This window comes from Ambystoma mexicanum, chromosome 14 (assembly GCF_040938575.1).
Source record: "Ambystoma mexicanum isolate Mex_15411 chromosome 14, UKY_AmexF1_1, whole genome shotgun sequence".
Taxonomy (NCBI): domain Eukaryota; kingdom Metazoa; phylum Chordata; class Amphibia; order Caudata; family Ambystomatidae; genus Ambystoma; species Ambystoma mexicanum.
In genome coordinates, this window is record NC_090940.1 from 125149620 (window position 1) to 125171748 (window position 22129).

The following is a 22129-nucleotide window of genomic DNA, read 5'->3' on the forward strand; positions in this document are numbered from 1 at the left end:
GGGTAATCTTCCTCTGGCAAACTTCAAAACACCAATAAGGCTGGTTCTTCAACTACATGATCATATTGTGTATCGTGCAATGAGGCTGACATTTTGTTTTATTCTTCTGTGCCTTGTATACACAAACCTCAGGAACTTTGACATAGACCTGTACTAAGGTCCTTTAATGTTGGTAAAACAAGATCTGCTTTACATATTAGTAAGTTTGCTTAATTGACTGATTTCATATTTGCACCTTCCAGGTATATAGAAGAAAATTGGAAAATCAGACAACTTTACTTGTCTCTTGCTTTCTAATTATTTCTTGGCCAGGTTTTAAACAGATATGAATTGTAAGTATTTTTACTCAACTGTGAAGCTTCATTTATCTGTAAACTGTATAGTGATAAAACCTGAGGGATCTATGATATTTTGAAAATTATTTCAGGTAATGATGTTCAAAGGACTATTTTAAAATGGCAGTTTTTCTGCTGTGTTCTTATATGTACCTGGTGATCCGAATTAAGTTTTTGATAACTCTTTCCATGAGAACATTCATTAAGGTACACAGTCTACTGTTTTTCACAGCGGATTAGAAATGTTGACATTGTTGGTCCTCAAACTAGTCTAGCTGAATTTTAAAATTATATTATTACCATAACTGCATGTGGTGCATTTTCTGCATGTTAAGAAATGCGTAGAGGGTGTTGCAAACCCTTGTTACATCTCTGTGGTATGAACCCTTTTCTAAGGTTACCTAGATTGATTAATTGCCTTATTGTTGATGCTTTTTTTTGTTTGAAACCTGAGGATGATTTATTGCGCAAATGTGCATCTGTTTCCAAAATGGTCCAGTGGCATTGCAATATACAGTTCATTTGCTACTTTGTTTGCAAGAGGTTGTGATAAACTTTACAGTCTGTGAGGCTTGTGGGGATTTTTTACCCTTGGAGTTAAAAAACAGTCACTCATATTGGTACAGGCCCGTTCTAAGCATTTGCAAAAGTCTTCCTCTTGCACCCTCTATTAAGAAATGTGTGTTCCACATTATAGATTTACTGAATGCAATCCTTTTCCTCCAAATCGTTGCCTCAGAGTAATACCCAAATGCTCCTCACACTGGCGAAATTGGCTTATCTCTCAAACAAGCAGTGGTCAAAAGGAATTTCTTAAAGTAATGATGGAAAAAAATAATAACATTTATTTATATCAAAATTCATCTAGTTTTTTTTAACCTGATCTAAGTAACACATTGTACTTCCTAATTCTCTCAATAAATCCCTGTGTCTTATGCTGACACGTGTTTCACTCATAAATAGCTTCTTCAGGGCAACATTATATGGCACATTTAAAAATCTTACAGTGTATTACTTCTAAATAAATCATTGTGCAACCCTCACTTTCTTCATCTCCCATTCACAGTTCTATAGAGAGTAGATGTGCCTCATGATCCCCCAGACTGACCCCAACTCACAGGCACCTGTGCTCAGTTGGGGGCAGACACTTCTGGTTCTGACCCCATCAGTCTGCTCAGCCAGCCAATTGATAGGACTACGGCTGGGAAGCCCATATGAGGAATCAATAGCAAAGAAAACATTACCTCATAGGGCAAGTTCCACCCACTAACCGTGATTGGTGCGCTAAATTGCGTAAGCAAAAATGGGGCTATGCCATAGTGGTTGGATCACTTTGCTTATGCCGCCCTTTCCAGTTTCCACCACCACACAAGGGTCCATGAATATGATTGGAAATAACACTGTCCCAAAACCTTCACCCATGCTTAGCTTTTCCCCTGGAAGACATGGGAAATCCTGGTCAGAGAGTATATTATGCTTTTTCACAAATTAAAAAAATCAGGCTGTCTAATCAGTGATGAAATGGAACATTTTACTTTATTTGCTGCCATTTCTCAGAATTTTGAGGTTAGTTTAACAGATCTAAATTTAACAGTGTACCACAAATGTTACAGTAAATACAGAAACAGTTGCTCAATATATCTTTGCTCACGCAGCTTGCATTTCCCCAGAAGACCCACTGTGCTGTGATTCTGATTGGATACTTATGCTTCCCAGTAATGCTGTCCTAGGTAGCACCTAAGTCCAAATTGGCACGTCTTGTCCTGTACTGTGGTGCAGATATATCCAAGTCATGGTGTTATGTCTTAACTGATACACGCTACGAAATCCCATTTGCAGAGGAACTGCATCTCAAGCCCATGACAATCCCTAGCCCGAACTAAGCCTGTTGCAGCCCTGTATCCGAGGATGGCACAGGTTCATGTCCTAAGCCGTAAAGGTCCTCTCTCACCTGTCTCCTTGTTCCTCCCAATGCATGTTCACTACCAGAGGCTCAATGCTGGGCTGCTAGCACCATCTCTCTTTTGGTGGGCATCAGCAGAATGGCCAACGCTATGGTGGGCTGCAAGTCGGGCCACTGAGTACAGGGGTCCTAAAGAGCCCCATGACTTCGGCCGTCTGGCTCAGGTCAGGTGGGCATGCAATATGTATCTGTCTTATCGGGTTGGAACTGCTTATGCAGGGGCTACAGAAAGATCTCAAGAGATTGCATCAGCCAATTGGGCTTTCGATCCCTAGCCTTTCCGATTACCCGTATCCGTGTAAAGTCTCGGGAATCCTTGCTTCCAAAGCCCACGTGTCTAATCCTGAGCAAGGAGAAGATTAAAAGAATGCATGTAAATCCTGAGGCCCTGAAACATAACAAAACAATCCCTGCTTCCTCCTCCATTGAGATGAATATAAAGAGGTTACCCAACTAACAATACCCCCACTCTAGGCTCGACAGAGCTAGAATGTCAACGAGTTATTTTTCCAGTGCATCCTTTACATTTCCATGACCTGGTCATCAAAGGTGTTACAATTGCACTGGGCACAAAAACAAATGTAAAACTTTTATTGGCCAAAGTGACGCATCGATCTCAAATTCTGTGATGAAATCAAAGGTCTTTACTACATTTTCTAAACTTGTGAGCAAGTGTCCAGTTTGTGCTCATAGGTAAAGTTAATTCAACAAGCTTTGAAAATTAAGCTGGTAGATGACATACTCGTTCTAAGTAAAACTTTAAAAAATCTTTTCACTAAAAGATCGATTTAGAAAGACCGCTCAGTGACCACTCTGTAACCTTTAAAAACACATTTTAAAGGTCCCGAGAGAAAAAAACCTTTACAATGCTGTTTTTACGATCAAAAGAAAACCGGGCATTATAAATCACTCTTTTTCTCTTGAGACCTTAAAAAAGAGGTCTATTCACATAGAACCGACATACTAGCCAGCGAAATTTGGCATAAAAAACTGAAGCCGAAATAAAGCAAAATTCAGGATCACTCACATACCACACAAATACACCCACACACATAAACGCACAATCGCATGCACACACACGCATGCACACACACACACACACGCATGCACGCACACACACACACACAAACACACACACACACATGCATGCACACCAGCTTTGCATCCTGTACCGAGTACATTTTGTTCAGATACTTAAGGATATGAAATATTCTGTTCTATTCATACGTTCTGAATTAAGGGCTTGCAAACGCAGCATAAGTTTCAATTGCTGGATACTTTGACCCATCCTGCCTGATTCTAATTCAAGCCCTCCTTTTACCGTGTCTCTTCTCAGTGTCTATTTGCTTGCGATGGCAGCTTATGTTGAAATGTGCTCCCCAATAGCTTATCGAAGGCTCATTAGCAAGCCATATCCCCACTTGATACAGAGCAGTTGTCTCCAAATGATGTCGTTAGTTATGCCGCTCTGCTGCCCCGCGCCGCCCCCGCTGCAATGTAGGAGTCAGCATTTGTGGCAGATGTCGCTTTCTCATGATTCTAGACTTCACCAGGTGTAAGGGTCCTGGGGAGCTAAATCATCAGTTCTTTTATCCAAAAAAGGTCACTATTGAAAGGCTTTTGACTAATAACCCTACAGCAAAAACCTGAACTGCTCTCTACCCTGGAAAGATGTCATTTTGCTATTGAATCTGCAAGCGATTTCCTTTGAGCAGAATAAAAGAAGCGCAGAGGTAGCTGTGAATAACATCACCAGAGACCACAGGCTGGCAAAAAAGGACTGTCTTTATGTTCCCTGAGCAAGCGGCACTTGACACTTCCCTCTGGCATATCCTGCAAATGACAGCGCTGCAGAGACGGAACACCCTCTAGGAGGGCCTGGTATCATTACAGAAAATACCTTCCCATAAAGGATACAATGGCCATTCTGCAAAACATGATTGAGCGGAATGACGCGGGCCGCAATCTTCATTGAACGCCAACCCTGTGGTCACCATGCCTCTTTAGTTTAATTAACAGAAGACTATGGCCACGGTTAGCCCTCAGAACATTCTGTGGCAGCATTCCACATATAAAATCAGATGTAAGGGAAAGGGCTTAATCTCCCTATGCAATGGCACGCAGCATTGTCTCATCGCTGGAGTCCATCCTAGGCCAATAAGTAGGACTACAGGCAAGCCAAGAGTCCTACAGTGCCCAACCTCCACTTAGAATTTCCTCTAATGTAGCTACCAAACTACCAATATTGTTGATGCTCTACCCTTGTGGTTTGAGGATGTAATGGCAGTGAGGCCATAAAAAATGCTATTTTTTTAAGTATGGCCGCCAAGCCATAAGCCATCATGGAACCCCTTTGGACCACGCTGTGAGCCTTAAAGTTACCTGTGCATCTCGCGCACAGTGGTGAGCAGAATTCTCAACATTTAATAGGGCTTGACCAAAAGGGCCAAGTGTTCTTCGAAAGAAAGGCAGGGCAACTTACACGGATGGGTTACAACTCAGGAGACGGTGCGGCATGCTTTTAAGAGGGTAAAGAGGCCTGCACCAAGGGCACATTCATAGGATTCATTAAACATTTTGCAGCCTTGCCCAGGCCTACAGTGATATTTCGGTTTTGGATAACAGCTGGCAGGCGTGCCCTCCTAAGCATGGAGTGGCCCGATAATCTAGGACCCTCTATGTTCAACAGGGAAGGCTGTTGGCTGGTGTCCAAAGTATCCACCCTCATATCCATGTCTCGTATCCACCCTCCATACGTTACTTCCGGAAAAAGACTCCCCATCCCCATCCTCTATGGAAAAGGTTGCAAAGTGTCTGCCAACTGAAGTTCAAACAACATTTTGAGGGTTAAACCTTTAGGGTCTAGGGCCTCAACTTGTGGAAGGCTCTTTTCCCCCATTGAGAAAACAGCTGAACTACATGGTTGTATACTAATTGTCCTTTTCACAATTAACCTCGGGAGAATTGGTCTAATTTAAAAGGTCAATTAGGACATATATGCGGGGGGAAAACGCCCGCAACCCCTCACCCAATCCAAAACACCCCACCCAAACCCCTTATATTATTTATGATCCAAAAGCAACCTAATACATATATAAAATAACTAAACTATCATCAAGGTCAATTGTGCAGAAGGTCAATTAGGACCACTATAATTATGTCAATTAGGACAAAAGGTCAATTGCAAAAGGTCAATTTGGGTAATACTGAACTACATCACCATATGAACATGTTACATATATAAGTATTTAATGGGGCTTTAGAATGATGAGAATTGGCTTTAGGTGGATGGCTATGGTTGTCATTGGCTGGACTCAAGACAATAGACAATGGTAATGATTGGCTGCTACTTCGTAACAAATCCTTCCCGGTCCTATTCCTTTAAGAACAACAATGATATAATTGGCTGCTATTCATTTCCATTCATCCTGTCAATTTCACGATGGTCAAGTCGTCTTTGTACTACCTATCTACCGCTTCCCGCACCTCTGGCAAAGACCTCTGTCAGTTCTCGTCTTTCCATGGGTGCACAATGCCATTACCAATCTTTACCAGGCCCTTCTGGCCCTCTGGCCCCAGAAGGCTGTAAGCAGAGCGCCCCATGAAACGCCACTAGAGAAAGGGCCTGGGGGAGAGGAAATGGATGGGTAGGGGGAGTTAGGGTAAACAGAAAGAAGATTAGGGAAGTTCTGTGATGGGTACAGGGTAGCAGAGGAGGGGCATTGGAAACAGTCTCGGACCTATGCTCTTTGCCACTCAAATGTTTGTTGTTTCAGGTATCTCCACCAATCATGGACACTTGATATCACCTTAGTTTACTGAGTTGCTGTCAGCCGGCGAGCTTCTTGGTCTGGACCTGTCACACTCACCTGGGTCTCTGCGGGAGCAATGGATTCCTCCGGTCTCTTGCTCTCGTTACCCCTGGGCTGGGAAGCTGACCTGCCAAGAGAATGTTTTCTATAATAAGGTATTCCAACCCTCCCTCCGCCCTGCCGGTGTCCCTAGTGCAGTATATTCCCTTGCTTTGGGTGTGACTCACCTTTTGGTTTAGTGTGGTGCGCTATCCATTCTGCATCTGCAGGGGCGCAGTAGTCTGAGGGTCCGGGACTAGTTGCTTCACTAGGTTCAGGTAGATAATGTCCTTCTGATGAAACACGCACTCTGTGGTATTTGCCCAGTTACAGCACTGGGAATTGTTTGTAAATTCTATTCACGGGCTTGATTCCGGGAGCCCACAAAGCAGAAGTTCCAGGTAAGTTCAACAGCGAGCGGAGGGTAAGTTAATTGAGGGCCAGTTACTCCACTGGCTATGCCTGTGTGTTGCAAAGAAAAAGGTGAGTTGTTGATTGTGAATATGCTGAGTGTTAATTAGAGTTCTTTGTCATTGCAGGTCTCAGAAATGGAGCTGATAGCTGGATGCAGCCGCGGAGAGGAATATTTCACTAGGCTCGCATACGGAGGTAAGTTAAATGGTGGTCGCGTGGGAGACTGAGGCATTAATTGCATACGCGCACTTACTAATTCTAACTTGTTTTCTCTTCTTTTGTATATCAGGTCCGGAGCGCTGGAGTGAAGAGCAGAGAAGAAACTTGCCTCGATCACGAAGAAAAACAGGTGAGAGTTCCACTGGATGTCCAGGCTGCGATGAAATGGAACAGGTAAGGATCCACTGGGTGTCTGGGCTGCGATGCAGAGGAAACAGGTAAGGATCCACTGGATATCCGGGCTGTGGTGGAGCGGAAACAGATAAGGATCCATTAGAGGTCCGGAATGAGGTGAACGTCTGCTCAAGGCTACAGAATGCACACAAATCACCGGCTAGTTCTTGGGCATGGCTTATATAGGCAGCCACGCCCAGACACTAGAGTGTGCTACACAGTTCCACACAGTTCCTAGATGTCAGGCCTTTACCCATTTAGCCCCTATTTGTGTTTTCAGCCTTCCCCCATGTGTTTGTGCTAATGAGGTGTGGGTCCCTATGCTAGTGCCCATGACATTCCTCCCCCTCAAGGCCCCACCCAATGGTGTTCTTTCGGGTCCAGTTTGGTGGGATTATCCTGATGAAATTTACATAGTAACTGGGGGTCGTGGATGTTCTCGCTCGGTTCCCATGACCTATCTTGTGGCCCATATCCGTGTTAGGTCACCCTTCAGCCTGGCTACACATAACCAACTGAGACTTCATCTATTGTTGTACATTCAGTTGGAATTTGTATTAAGTACCTGCACTACCTGTATTATCACTTGTCACAATAGGTGGTGGTTACTCATTGATTCCCAAAGCATGGGATTGCTTTTAGCTTTGGATGAATGCAATTGAATTGTTTACTCAGTTACACTAAGGTTTTTGTGAATTAAATGTACTGAACCCCCCCTAAAAAAAAGAACAAATGCATAACTTTGAAATGCATTTACAGCAAAATAAATAATTTAAAAACTGTACTTTTCATATCTATTGTTTGTCTGTACCTTTCAAACCTAATGAGCACCAATACAACTAGAATGTCTCTGCAAGTTTGTGACATGACAGAATAACTCTAGGCCTACTAGAATTAATAAGTAGACCCCAATTATCAAAGACGTCAGGGCAAACCCCTTCTTGTGCCATATCCTTTCCAGTCTATCTGATAGTATAGGGTTTTTCTTGTTATCTTAGAGTCTAGAATACTCTTAACTTTGTATTCTGGCTCGTCACCCTCTACCACTATTAGAGCTGGGGGTATTGATATTTGTGTCCCAGGGTGCACGGGTTTTAATAGTGGAACGTGGAACACCGTATGTATGTACATGCGAGGTGGTAAGGCTAGTTTCATGGCTACTGGAGAGATTACAGCTTCGATTGTTAATGGGCCTAAGTATTTAGGTGGAAATTTCCTTGGTCCTAAGCGCTATATATTTTGATGCCAGCCACACAGAGTCCCCAGTCTGATAGTTTAGGGCCTTCTTTCGGTGTTGGTTGATGTACTTTTTCTGTGTTTATTTAGCGACTTGTAAATGTGTCACTGCCTCCTTGGCTGCCCGGGTGATACGTTCATGCAAGGTCTTGACTACGGGCATCTCAATTGCTTCCGGTGGGTCATATTTGGAAGTCCGTGGGTTCCGCCCATATAAGGTATAGTACGGAGTCAGTTCAGTAGAAGCATATGTTGAGTTGTTATATGCATATTCTGCCATCCACAAGATTTCCACCCAAGCATGGTTTTTTTGGTGCGGCAGACAGCGAAGATATTGCTCCAGAGTTTGGTTTGTGCATTCAGTCTGCCCATTGGTTTGCGGATGGTGGCTGGTGGACAAACAAACTTCTACTCTTGCTAGAACACAGCATTATTTCCAGAACTGCGATACAAACTGACTCCCTCTGTCAGATATTACTAGAGATTGAAACCCGTGTAATTTCACTATGCGGTCTAGGAAGTTCTGGGCTAAAATCTGAGCCGTTGGTATTCCCTTCAATGGTATCAAGTGGGCCATTTTAGAAAAAAGGTCAACCACCACCAAGATGGTGATATACCCGGAACAGGGGGGCAGGTCTGTGACAAAATCCATCGACACGGTGTGCCAGGGAGCGGGAGGTATGGTCAGGGGTTGTAGCAGACTGGCTGGTCTTTGTCTTGGTTCCTTGTTCTGAGTGCAAATCCCACACAAGTTTACAAAATGAATAGTATCACTCCGCCAGGTTGGCCACCAATAGTATCTCTTAACTTTGGCAAGCGTTTTCGCCCCTCCTGGGTGACCTTCGAGGGGTGATCTGTGATAACTGGTTAGAACCTCCTCCCTAAGAGCACACGTGGGTAGGTACAGGCATTCCTGGAAATAGGGGAGGTCGTCTCATACAGAAAAGTGAGCTTCTTTCTGGTTCCAAGTCATCAACTCTTCTGCAGGAATGCTGCTCTTTACTTCTTCTTTGAGCGTATCCAGCAGTGAGAAAGTACTGTCGCAAATGCCTAGGATTTTATTGCTAGGGATTATGTCTACTGGATCTGGATTGTTGTAGGCCTCTTCTCCTTTGCCGATGCGAGATAACGCGTCTGCCTTGCCGTTTTTGACTCCAGGCCGATAAGTGATTACAAAGTCGTACTCAGTTAAGAACAACGTCCAGTGAAGCTGTTGCGATGATTGGGCCTTGGCTGATCGTAGGTATTGTAAATTCCGAAGGTTGGTTATGATCGTGATGGTGTGCTTGGTGCAGAGTAAATAGTGTCTCCACTCTTTAAGAGCTTTTTTGATTCCAAGGAGCTTTTTATTGGTTATTGCATAGTTTAATTCTGCTAGAGAAAATGTCCTTGACCAGAACGCCACAGGATGTAAGTGGCCAATTTCAGGATTCCGCTGGGATAGGACGGCCCCCATGGCTACACTAGAAGCATCGGTCTCCATGATGTAAGGGAGTTTGGGTTGTGGATGCTGTAATACGGGGCTGACGTGAACCTATCTTTGATTGCACGGAAGGCTTCTTCTGCAGCAGGCGCCCATTCGAACTTTCGATGTTTACGGAGGAGTGAGGTAATTGGGTGCACCAGGTGTGAAAAGCAGGGTATGAAGCGTCACTAAAAATTTGAAAAGCCTAAAAAGCTTTGTACACCTTTTAGGGATCTGAGTGAAGGACAAATGAGTTTGGCTTCTACCTTTCTGTTGTCCATCCTGATGCCTTGCGGAGGCAGCACAAACCCCAAAAACTCCACCTCTGTGACGTGGAATGAGCACTTTTCAAGCTTGGCGTATAGATGGTTTTCGCGTAGCTTGCGGAGTACAGCTCGCACATGTGTAATATGTTCTTGCAGGTTAGACGAGTAGATGAGGATATCGCCTATGTACACTACCGCACACACATCGAGTAACTCCGTAGAACATCATTCATGAAGTGTTGAAATGCCGCCGGGGCATTACAGAGCCCGAACAGCATCACTTGGTACTCATATAAGCCGTACCTGATGCAAAACTCGGTCTTCCATTCGTCACCCTTTTTTACCCGCACCAGGTAATAGGCTCCTCGAAGATCTAGTTTTGTGAAGACTTACGCTTGTTGTACTTGGTCTAACAGAACTGGAATTAACGGCAGCGGGTACCTATTTTTTTATGGTGACCTGATTCAGTGCCCGGTAGTCAATACCTGTTCGGAGATCACCCTCCTTCTTGGGAACAAAGAATAGGGGGGAAGATGCAGGTGATTTTGAGGGACAGATGAAGCCATTAGCTAGGTATTGGTCCAGATACTTCCTTAAGTGGGTGTTCTCTCCTTCTGTCAAAGCATAGATTCGACTGCATGGTACTTGGGCCCTGGGTAGTAAATCAATTTGGCAGTCGTAAGAACGTTGAGGGGGAAGAGCATTAGCTTGTTCTTTTGCAATATTCCTAGTATTCGGTGGGCAGGACTCCTATTATTGCTAGCACCGGCACCAACTTGGGGGACACGAGTAGCAGGTGTACAGAGGAACGATGCTTCTCGTAACAGCGTTTGCAGTCCTTTGAGAAGACTAGTGTTCTAGATTGCCAGTCTATTTGAGGGTTATGAGCCGCTAGCCAGGGCATGCCGAGAATCACCTGAAATTGTGGGGCTGCGATAAGATAAAACGAGATTTCTTCTTCATGACCGTCTTGGCAGAGAAGTGTGACATCAGCAGTACAGTGAGTAACAGGGCTGGAAGGTAGTTGGGAACCATCTACCGCAGTCACATTGTTGGCTATTGTCTTTGGGCAAACCGGTAACGCTATCTGGCCAGCAGTTTCTAGGTCCATGTAATTACCAACAGCCTGCTGTCTATAAAAGTCTCCATGGCATGCATCTTGGACGAGTGTTGTGGATTTATGATGATGACCGGAATAACAAAGTGGGAGGTCTGTGGGGTCTTCATCATGCTCGACAAACTGACTTCTATGTCTGTCGGGCGTTGGAGTTTTCTGTCTCATCTGTACTTTTGTTCCCATCCATTGCCCCTACTGTCTTCCGAGGAGGTTTTGCTCGGCAATTGCGAAGGAAATGACCTGATTGGCCACAATACAGGCATAGCTGTTCTTGCCGCCTCCTGTCTCGCTCCGACTTAGTGAGAGGACCTTGTACTACACCTAAGCGCTGAGGGGTGGGCTGACTCTTTGGGCCGTACATAGAATGTTCTGCCTTCAGAACGGCACGATCCGTTTTATGGTTTTCTAACCGATGATCGAGCTGGAGTGCTAGGTCAATGTACTCAGAACAACCACCTGGAGGGTTCACTACTTGTGCAAACAGAGCTTTTAGTTCTACGCGTAAGCCTCTGTAAAACAAGGAAACTCGCTTTTCTTCCGGACAATTTGCCTCAGCCACAAGCTGATTAAACGTGGACACATATGCCAGGAGGTCCTGAATGCCCTGTCGGAGAGATAACAGCTCATCATCCAAGGCCTGTACTTGTGTGCGACGAACAAAGAGCTTCTCTAACTCATGATGGAAACCGGCAAAATCGCGTAGTAAAGGGTCATCCCTATTTACTAACGGGACAGACCAGTCCGCTGCAAGGCCCCCTAGATATGATAGCACAGAGGCCACCTTAAACTGGTTGGTAGGGAACAATCCTTGTTTACACAAAAAATGTAAATGGCATTGGTTCATAAAGGTTCCAAATTTCTTCGGGTCTTCCACAAATCTCTCTGGTGGTGCTAGTGGGATATTACCTGGGAGTACTACCTTTACGGGGGTTACGGATTGAGACTGGGGTATTGAGGCTGCAGTAGCACCCCCCCGGCAGTGGTGACTGACCTGCCTGGGTTTGGAGTAGCTGCCGGGCTATCTCATCAGTTTTATCTCTATTGACAACCAACTCGCGCCTCAGAGCGTTTGTCTCGGCGTGGGCTGCATGCACATCCGCCCGCAACTCTCCCAGAAGCTGGGACAACTGATCTACTTCTGAAGCTTCCATTGCTCAGGCAGAGTGGTTTACAGTAGGCTTCGTGCTCTGTCACGCTCACCTGAGTCTCTGCGGGAGCAATGGATTCCTCTGGTCTCTTCCTCTCATTACCCCTGGGCTGGGAAGATGACCTGCAAAGAGAATGGGTGTTTAGAAGGTTTTCTGTAATAAGGTATTACAACCTTCCCTCTGCCCTCCCGGTGTCCCTAGTGCAGTGTATTCCCTTGCTTTAGGCGTGGCTCACCTTTTGATTTAGTGTTGAAGTGGGAGAATGGAAGAACAGGCTCCCGCCCTTCCCCTCTCGCGCTTGGCCTAGAGGATCACGGCCTAGACACCCGCCACGAGAGGAGTTTGCCTATCTATCAGACGACCAAATACCCTGGTACAGGAACATACGGATGTGCCCATCTACCTGCCCAGCAGCCCGCCCTGTCCATGCCGACACCTGCAGCACGGATCAACTCGACTAAACCTACACGTCGTTAGAGATGCCATGACGACCTAGCCAACGGTCAGCACACCTGTGCAAACATGCACACCGGACACTCCCACACCAATCCACACGAAGAATATACTCAGTGCTATGACGTAGGCGACAGACATACTCACGGACGTGCATCTTTATTATTTTCAACATAGGCTCTCAAAATGCAGAAACGCAAGACGCATCATGAACTTATCTAAAAAGGCTTGCTCACGCTTCTTCTAAGAACCATGTACCATAATGAAGAATATAACGGAGACACGATACTGAGGATAGAGCAATATGATACCGTAACCTAAAGCGCTCTGCATCAAGCGGTTCCACCTATGCACCAGGCCCAAGTAGGCCGCAAGCAAAAGCTTCCATGAACATTGAATGAGCAAGAACTGGGTTGCTGACCCTGCAGAATGAGCCCGGCGAAAGCACACCGCCAAGGGCACGATGTTGCAATCTTGCACACTGCAAGCCAACGCCAAGGTCGCACCTGCAAGATAAACCAGGCACACAGTAGGAAAAACAATATTAATTTTGTTGAATTTTGCCTCAAACACGGTCCCACCTCACGTGACAAAGCCAAACCTGACAAGATGCCAAGCCCCGGAGGAAGGAGACGCCTGAATCCCACGTTTCAAGACACAGGCAGATACAATTAAAAGACTCATTGGACATCTGCAGCAGTGGGAGTAGTCGACCTCCCAACATATGAATAAATCCTCACATTGTTTACACCTACCCATATTAAAACATTGTTGCAAATTACAGGTGCACCGCGAGCTGGGAACAGCGATAGTCCCAGACTGGGAGGCTCGCGAGCGGACCAATCAGAACATGGGGCTCCTATCACTGACGCCATTAACATTGACCAATCCTCAGAGGTCTTCATGTAACAATTTTCATGTATCAAATTGAAGGGACAGCCCAGGTATACCACCTGACTAACCCTCAACCACTAATACCGTTCTCTATATGTATGCTATACTAACCCTACCACTCGAGTAACCAATCCAGAGTGGAGATAGGTTTTTTGCTAAACTTTGTAAGGTGACGCAAGTAGCGCGTCATACTAAGGTAAAAAGGGCCTGCGAGCCCCACGATTGTGTGTGTGTCAGGACGGACGCGTACGCTCCTTGACCCATCCCTGCCGTTTTGTCTAATAAACAGCAGAGTCACCTTGCTTCTTGCGTGTGTCTCATACTCTATCTCTTTTGGGATATACGGGAGGAGTTGGGGCCTCCCTGCCCGGAGGTCGGCGGACGGCCCGGCAGACCCCGGCAGAATTTCCCCCCGACAAGTTGGAGGCACTGCTGAGATCTGTTTAAGATCTGCTTTTTTATTTTTACTTTTTCCAGGTAATCCTGTTGCGAGGAAGCCCGGCAGCTCGGCCCCCTCTGCCGTTGTCCCCTTCTGAGGACTACAGGACCATCGCTTAGCTGCGAGAAGACCGGACAGCGCAATCCGGATATTGGCCTTCGGGAGCCGGTTGAGAAGTATCCCGCCCGTGGTTGGCGAGTGTCCAGACGTGGTCCAGACGAGGCGAGGTGGCGAGCCGCTTGGAGGGGTGCACGCAGTCGAGCGGCCCGCATCAAGAGAACTTGGTGAGCATGCCACGCACAACAAGCAATGTGAAATTGTGAGGGAGGGGGAGGAATTAAATACGGGAGGTGGGAGGTGTTGCACAGGTGCGCGGCGAAGGTTTGACAATTTAGTGTTGGCAATGAAATGAGTGGTAGCTGAACGAGTGCGAGAGCAGTCGGCTATGTTGCGCGAGAGAGGGGGGTGGAGCACGAAAACATCACGTGCGGCCGCTCGTAGACACTGATTGGCCTAGGTCGCGACTACGTGTAAGGGTGTGTGTGTGTTGTTTCCTACGATTTGGCATTTATTGATCAATGAGTAGATGAGGATCCCTATTGTTCGAGCAAGAAACTCGATAGGTAGATGACGTTTCCCTGTAGGCGGTAGCTAGTTAGTTGCCCAATACGGAAGATAATTGGCTGGTTAAGCCCTCCTGTCGAGGGGCGTATCACACGCGAGGCGACGCAGCGTGCGCAGTCCGATTATATTATTGATTACCTTGTTCCATGAGTGACAGGAAGACAGCTGTGAGGTTAACGGGGGTAGATTGCAAGTGTATTTTGAACTTAAAGAATATATGAAGAACTTACCAGTAGCTCGAAGAGATCGGTGACGTCACCAGTAGGGCTTTCATAGGATATCCCGAGCACAAGGCATCTTTCTTTCTGAGAGTGGTGGGGAAGAGAACTGTGGTAAGGGAGTGGAAACGGAGATAAACGGTAAATGAGTTGATCGGGGAAAGGCGAAACGGGGGACGTGGCTGCGCACGGAGAACGCCGGCCACGGCAAGTGTAGAAGAAGGAGGAGGAGCAAGTGAAAATAGGACGACTGTATAAGAACGTCATAAGGGGTACGCAGCCGCAGGGGGCTACGTGCGCCTCGGCCGCAGGGGGCCGTAAGGGTGTCGTGTAAAGGAAGAAAGACAGAAGAAAATATACAAATGTAAATACTATATTTTTATAATTTTCCTTAGCGGACTATCGCAAGTCCCCAAACTTACGGGGCCAGGTAACGATATAAGGGTGTATATTGTAAACTGCTAGTGAGATAACCGCTACCAAATGTCACACGGGACAGGATCGGGAGGGTGGGGGAACACCCTCACTACCCCACTACAACACATATGTACCACACTGTCACCCCATAGAGAGAAACTGATCAAGTATAGCATAGAATGGACACAGGGGACGGACAACAAAATGATAACACCATGGCCGCCTAATGGTAGCTTCGATCCAGATACCCAACATTCACTATTAAACCATTTGCATAATACATACAAAGGGAAGAAGTTGGCAAACCACGTGGAGGTGTTTAACTTATGGAGGATGTTCCAGGGGTCCCGACCAGGACCAAATGGAATGTTCACTGTGGGGGAAATATCAGAAGAAAAAGAGATCAAGGAGGAAGGAGAGGATGGGAAAAAGGGGAGTGAAGACCCAAAGAACACGGGGAACGGACAAGAGGGAGGAGAAAAGAATAATAAATCAAATGAAATAAAAAAGGAACCGAGCAACGATATACCCCTCGTAAAGGTAGTGAAAACAGAGGGAGAGGGGTTGTACCCTTTAAGAGAATTAGGAGAGATAGGAAGAGGACAGTTAAGGGCGGCTGAGGGGTACTCGAACCCGGCATACAGCCCTCCACCATATGTGGCTCATAGGAAGATGCCAGCAGGGGAGGGGAGGACTGGAGAAGAACAAACTGTGGAAATAGGACATGATGAGTGGGTAGCTGCACAGATACTATTAAAATTACGAGGTTCATTAACAGGAGAAGAGAAGGAGGTAGTAAGGAAAACAGATGAGGATAATACCAGGGAGAGTGGAATGAGAGGGGAAGAGCTGTAACAACAAAAGGAAGAGATTTTGGAGGAACGACTAGCAGAGTTGAATGAACTGATCAAACAGCTCAAGAGGGAGGAAAGAGGGAGAGCGAGGGAAAGGAAAGAAGGTAAGAGCGAATTGGAAAAAATAAGGGAACGAACTGAGGAGCAAAGGAGAGAAGCTGAAAGGGTAAAAGCAGCAGCAGAAAGGGTATCAAGAGCAGTGCTGCGAGAGAGGAAAAGGTAAGAAGAAGAGAAAGAAAGAGAAATGGCAATGTGGAAGAAGAGATTACTATCAGAAACGACTAAGAAATACGAAGAAGGGAGGGTGATAGAGAGTATATTAGAAAGGGAGAGGGTGAGATGGGAAAGGAAGAAAGAGGATGAAAGGATATTGGAAAAGATGAGTAGTGAAGTAATGGAGGAATTAAAAAGGAAAAGGGAGGAAAATGGTAGGGAGATGGAGGAGAGAAATGAAGAAGAAAGAGAAGATAGGAGAAGGGAGAGTGAAGTAAGGGGGGATGTATATAGAGACACAGAAGTAGCATCAGCGCAAAGGGGAGCGGTTGGTAAAGGAGAAAAGGGAGAACCGGACCTGATAGACTTAAAAACAGTAACAATCAAGGGAAAAAAGACAGAGTGGGGGCTGCCGTTTATGAATGACTTTTGTAGTGAGGAAGAAGAAGGAGTGGAGAAGGAAGGAAGAAACAGTGAAAGGGAAAGCCTAGATAAACTATACATCACCCGGACCAACACAGACTCACCATGGATCCGTAGGAGAAAGGATGAACTGGAGAGAAGTGAGGAGGAAGAGCAAGGAATAGCGGAAAGAGAGACACATGAGGCCTCACCGTCCACATCACGCCCTCTCCCACCCCACCCTACATGCTCAACCACCTCACGCTCATTATGTACAATAAAACTTGCGCCCTTCACAGACGAACTGACACCCTATGCATATCGGCTTAGAGACCTCCCTAGACGCAGGCAGGAAGGACGAATACACACGCCCACATTAAATACAGGAAATGATGGAAGAAGGGGACAGGATGGAGAAGAAAGAGTTACGAGCAGGGGAAATACGGACGAAATTGACGATGTAGAAGAGAGGGAAGAAGAGGAAGGGTGTGAGGACTCGATTTTATGGAACACAAAGGGTAAAAAGAGACATAACTTAATGCCACTTCTGGAGAGGGGAGGAGTTAGACCACAGTACGTCCCTTGGGAGCATACAGACAAAGAGAATATAAAGTGCAGGCTCCCATCACTAAGTGGAGGTGCGGGTACATGGATATATGAAATGGAAAAACACACCGCAGGACAGAAACTGGCAGTGGGAGATGTAAAGGGCCTTCTAATATCGATATTAGGGGATGCAGCGGATGACATTTTGAAGAGAGCGTGATTCCCTGGGGTAACAATAACAAACACATCGCATGATGGGGCACCATTCGCAAACTGCAGACATGCACTATGGCAGGCACTGAGGGTACAGTACCCAGACACATCAGACATAGGAGCAATTACCTCACGCAAGATGCGTGAGAACGAAGATCCTGTTGATTATATCCAGGAAATCCAAGAGAAGTGGCACATGGAAACTAGAGAACAATGGGACAAAACACCAGCAATATTTTATCATATACTAGTACAAGGGCTCCCAGAAGGAGTTCAGAAACAACTGAAGAAAGTAGTGGGAATGGAAGCAAAAGCATGTCCAGAAATACAACTGACAATAGTGCACCATTGCAGGACATGGCAAGGAAAAATGAAACAAAAGGAAGAGGACAGGAAAACGGAAGAGGCTAAACTAGTACAGAAAAAACTTACTAAATACACAATGGAAGGGGCACTAATAACTACGCCTACAACAATGACCCAAAGCCCCACCGAAGTAGTGGCCGCACAAGATCCCTCCCAAATACCACCCTCACAGACTATAACACAACAGGTGCCGCCACTCCAACCATACACGACCAACATGGGAGGAGGATACTCAATGCCAGGAGCTGGGTATTATAATTACAACAGGGGAAGAGGAGGAATTATGAGAGGGAGAGGATACGGATATAACACACAACAGCAGGTGGGAGGACTTAGAAATTCCTACCACACAGGGCAACCAGTATACCAGGACAACACAGGGAGCTTTCCATGGCAGAGTAGGAAACCACCGGTGTGTTGGAGTTGTGGATTATTAGGGCACATGTCACGCACGTGTAGAGTAAGACCAGGAACACCATCATGGAGTGAACAGGGACAACCAAGGCCCACACAGGAACAGCAGGGCATACAGCAACAGCAGACGTTGCAACAGGGAAATGAACAGCAACAACTAATAACACAACAACAGCCACAAACATATTCACTGCCACAACAACAGGTAGCGATAACACAACAACCCCAAACACAACAAACACAACTGGGTAGGGTGACGGTCCTGGGACACAACCCTTACACAGGAAATGGTCAATCGTTGTACCCTCAATAGGACAGCCCACAGACGGCCTTGGTGTGTCCCATCCTGTCAGTAACACCTAATAGTGCAGAGGAACCACGCAAAGAGGTAACGATAGGTGACAAAAAATTATCATTCCTTGTTGACACCGGGGCGACCCGGTCTTGCATAAGGGAAGGTAAATTTAAGATGTCAGGTGAAGCCATGAACACCCAAGGATTCTCTGGGGCTAGAGGGTTGGTTCCTTTTACTGATAACATTCCCTTATCTATGGGAGATTATGACATGTCAGTTCCATTTTTATATTATAGTGCCTCACCAGTAAATATACTGGGGAGAGACATAATGAACAGGTTGAATATGACGATCTCCTTTACTGAGGACGGCATAATTTGCTCTACTCCAGGGATTAACATGCTCACAGCACGACAGATTATGCAAGCATACTGCGGACAGACAGCGATTAGGGCGGAGCCAGTAGATGGCGAACTCTTCCAGTACGGGACAGACATGGCATTTGCATGGATGCCAGGGATAGAGGGAAAGATCTGGAGGAGGCCAGCAGCCTATTTGTTCAGACCAGAAACACCAGTCAATGAACCAGAAGGAAAGGTGGTTCCAGTGGACATTGAGAGCATTATAGCAACAGCTGATTACATTGCTGTACATGCCCAAGACAGAGAAGGAAGAGCATGGAGGGCAGTGATAGCACTAGCAGAAGGATGTAGGCTCACCCAGGTGTCAGATGAGGAGCTGTTCTCAGAAGAAAAGGAGGAAGGTGAAATGGGGTTTATGATGAGTGTGGAAATATGGCTAAGAGTGGCGTAAAAACAAGTAGCACAAAAAATTGCAATGGCACTTGAGGCACCCACATCCACCCCAGTTCCCTTCTTTAAGGAGGATATGACAAAGGTACCCACATCATTGTGGACTACTAGCCCCTATGACGTGGGGTGCATAAAAAGTATAGGGGGAGTAAGGATAAAATTGAAAAAAGGTGCAATACTCCCCAGAGTGAAACAGTACCCACTATCAAAAGAGGCAGATGAGGGCATATATGAAACCATAACGGCCCTTTTAGATAATGGCATATTGGTCCCCTCAGAATCACCATGTAACACGGCTGTATACCCAGTGCGCAAGGCTAAAGGGGGGTCTTGGCGCTTCATACAGGATCTCAGGCCCTTGAACAACATAGTAGAAGCAGAATACCCCATAGCCGCAAACCCGGCCACAATATTGTGTGGCATTCCAGCGGAAGCATCACGATTTACGGTGATCGACCTTAAAAATGCTTTTTTCTCAATACCATTGCACCCAGACTCACAAGATCTGACAAGCTTCACTTACAGAAACACAAAGTGGAAACACACCAGATTACCAAAAGGGTACTGCGAATCACCCTCAATATTCAACAGAGTAATACAGATGGATTTGGGTTACATTGAAGTGGAAAGCACAGTGTTGCAGTATGTCGACGACATAATCATTTGCAGTACAAACGAAAGAACATGCAGAGAGGACTCATTAAAGATGCTGACAATATTGGCTGAAAAAGATTATAAGGTAGATATGGAAAAGTTACATTACTGTCAAGAACAGGTACTTTACATTGGTCAGCTCATATCCCAACATGGAAGAAAGATTGCAACACAAAGGGCACAGGCCATTTCAAAAACGCCAATCCCACAAACATTGAGGGAACTGCAGCAGTTCCTGGGTCTGTGCAACTACTGTAGAGCATGGGTATTTGATTACAGCTCATACATAGGACCCCTGCTTGAGGGGTTAAAGGAAGCTAATAAAGGGGAGAAAAAGTTGGGGTGGACAATGGAAATGAGAGAGGCTTTTGATGAACTGAAAGATGCGATATCAACTGCTCCGGTACTGGCAACCCCAGACTATGAGCGTCAATTCTTTATATTTTCACATTGCGACTCAGCAGTAATGAAAGCAGTGTTGGCTCAAAAAACAAGCATGGGCTACAAACCAGTAGCATTTTACAGTGGCCACTTAGATCCTGTGATGTTAGGTCATTTCCATTGCGAACAAGGTCTCGCCGCAGCTGCTTTTGCGGTAGAAAAAGCATCAGCAATAACCATGGGGTGCCCAACTACACTGTTTGTGGAACATGCACTATTTGCAATATTGAATAAACCTAAGTCCACCCTAACCACGCAGAGGGCATCAGGTTATGAGATCATCTTATCCAGAGTTGAACTATCAATTGTTAGATGTAGCACGGTCAACCCTGAAAGGTTCCTAGCAGAAGTACTTGAGGAAGGAGATTATGCCCACGATTGTACGCAAATAACTGAAATGTACTCATGTACTAGAAAGATTGAAGAAAACGCAATAGAGGGAGGTGAGCTCTTGTTCATTGATGGGTCATCAACTATCGACCAAAGGGATGGTATAAGGAGGACTGGGGCAGCAGTGGTAAAAATGATGGAGGTACCGGTGTGTGTGGCAATGAAATGTGTACAATTACCATTTCATTATTCTGCTCAAGCAGCAGAATTGATTGCACTGATCTTGGCGTTGAGGGAAAGCTTTGACAAACGAGTGACCATATATTCCGACAGCGCATATGTTACGTCCACTGTCCACTCAGGGCTGTCGAAATGGAGAAGAAGAGGGTTTAGGAGAGCTGATGGCACTCCAGTGCAACACGCCCTCCTATTGGCTGAACTACTTGAAGCAATAAATGACCCCCAAGAATTAGCTTTGGTCAAATGCACCGCACACACCAATGGTGAAGACCACATCTCAAAAGGGAATGCAGCAGCAGACGCACATGCGAAGTATGCTGCATACTTTGGTGTGATATGGAACTCCCCAGAGTCACAGAGAGGGAGAGGGAGGGGAATGGCTAAGGAGATGTTGATAAGAGAAGGGTACACCCATCTCCCAGCCACACAGATTATGGAGCTACAAGCGGCTGCACCAATGGCCGAAAAAGAAATATGGGTAAAAAGAGGATGCACAATGTCACCAACCGACGCACTATGGCGCCAGGGTGACACTGGAAAGATTGTAATACCACTGGCACTATTGAACACCGCCCTGAGCCAACTACATCACCCAGCCCACACAGGCAAGGAAGTAATTGCAGCCCGAATTAGGGAAGACTGGTTCTGCCCCGAGTGAAATTCTCATGTGTCAAATTTTATCAGCAATTGTCTCACATGTCAACAGTTTACGGCCGATCACACTCGGAAGGTGATAAGAGGTACTATACCCCGGCCAGAGGGACCTTTCCGACATCTCCATATTGACTATGTTGATATGATCAACGTATGTCAAGGAAATAGGTATATGATTGTAGTAGTATGCCCATTCTCGAGGTGGATTGAAGCAGGGCCCTGTTCACACCCAGATGCATTTAGAGCAGCTAAATTCCTAGTGAGGGAGGTCTTCCCCAGGTGGGGAGTGTGCGAGGTACTGAGGTCAGACAATGGCCCACATTTCGCAAACGAAATGTTCCAGCACATCACATCCTTACTGAACATCAAGCATAAATTTGCATGTGCATACCACCCACAGGCCAACGGTATATGTGAACGCCTGAATGGCCTATTAAAGGAGGCAATTGCAAAAATGCAGCA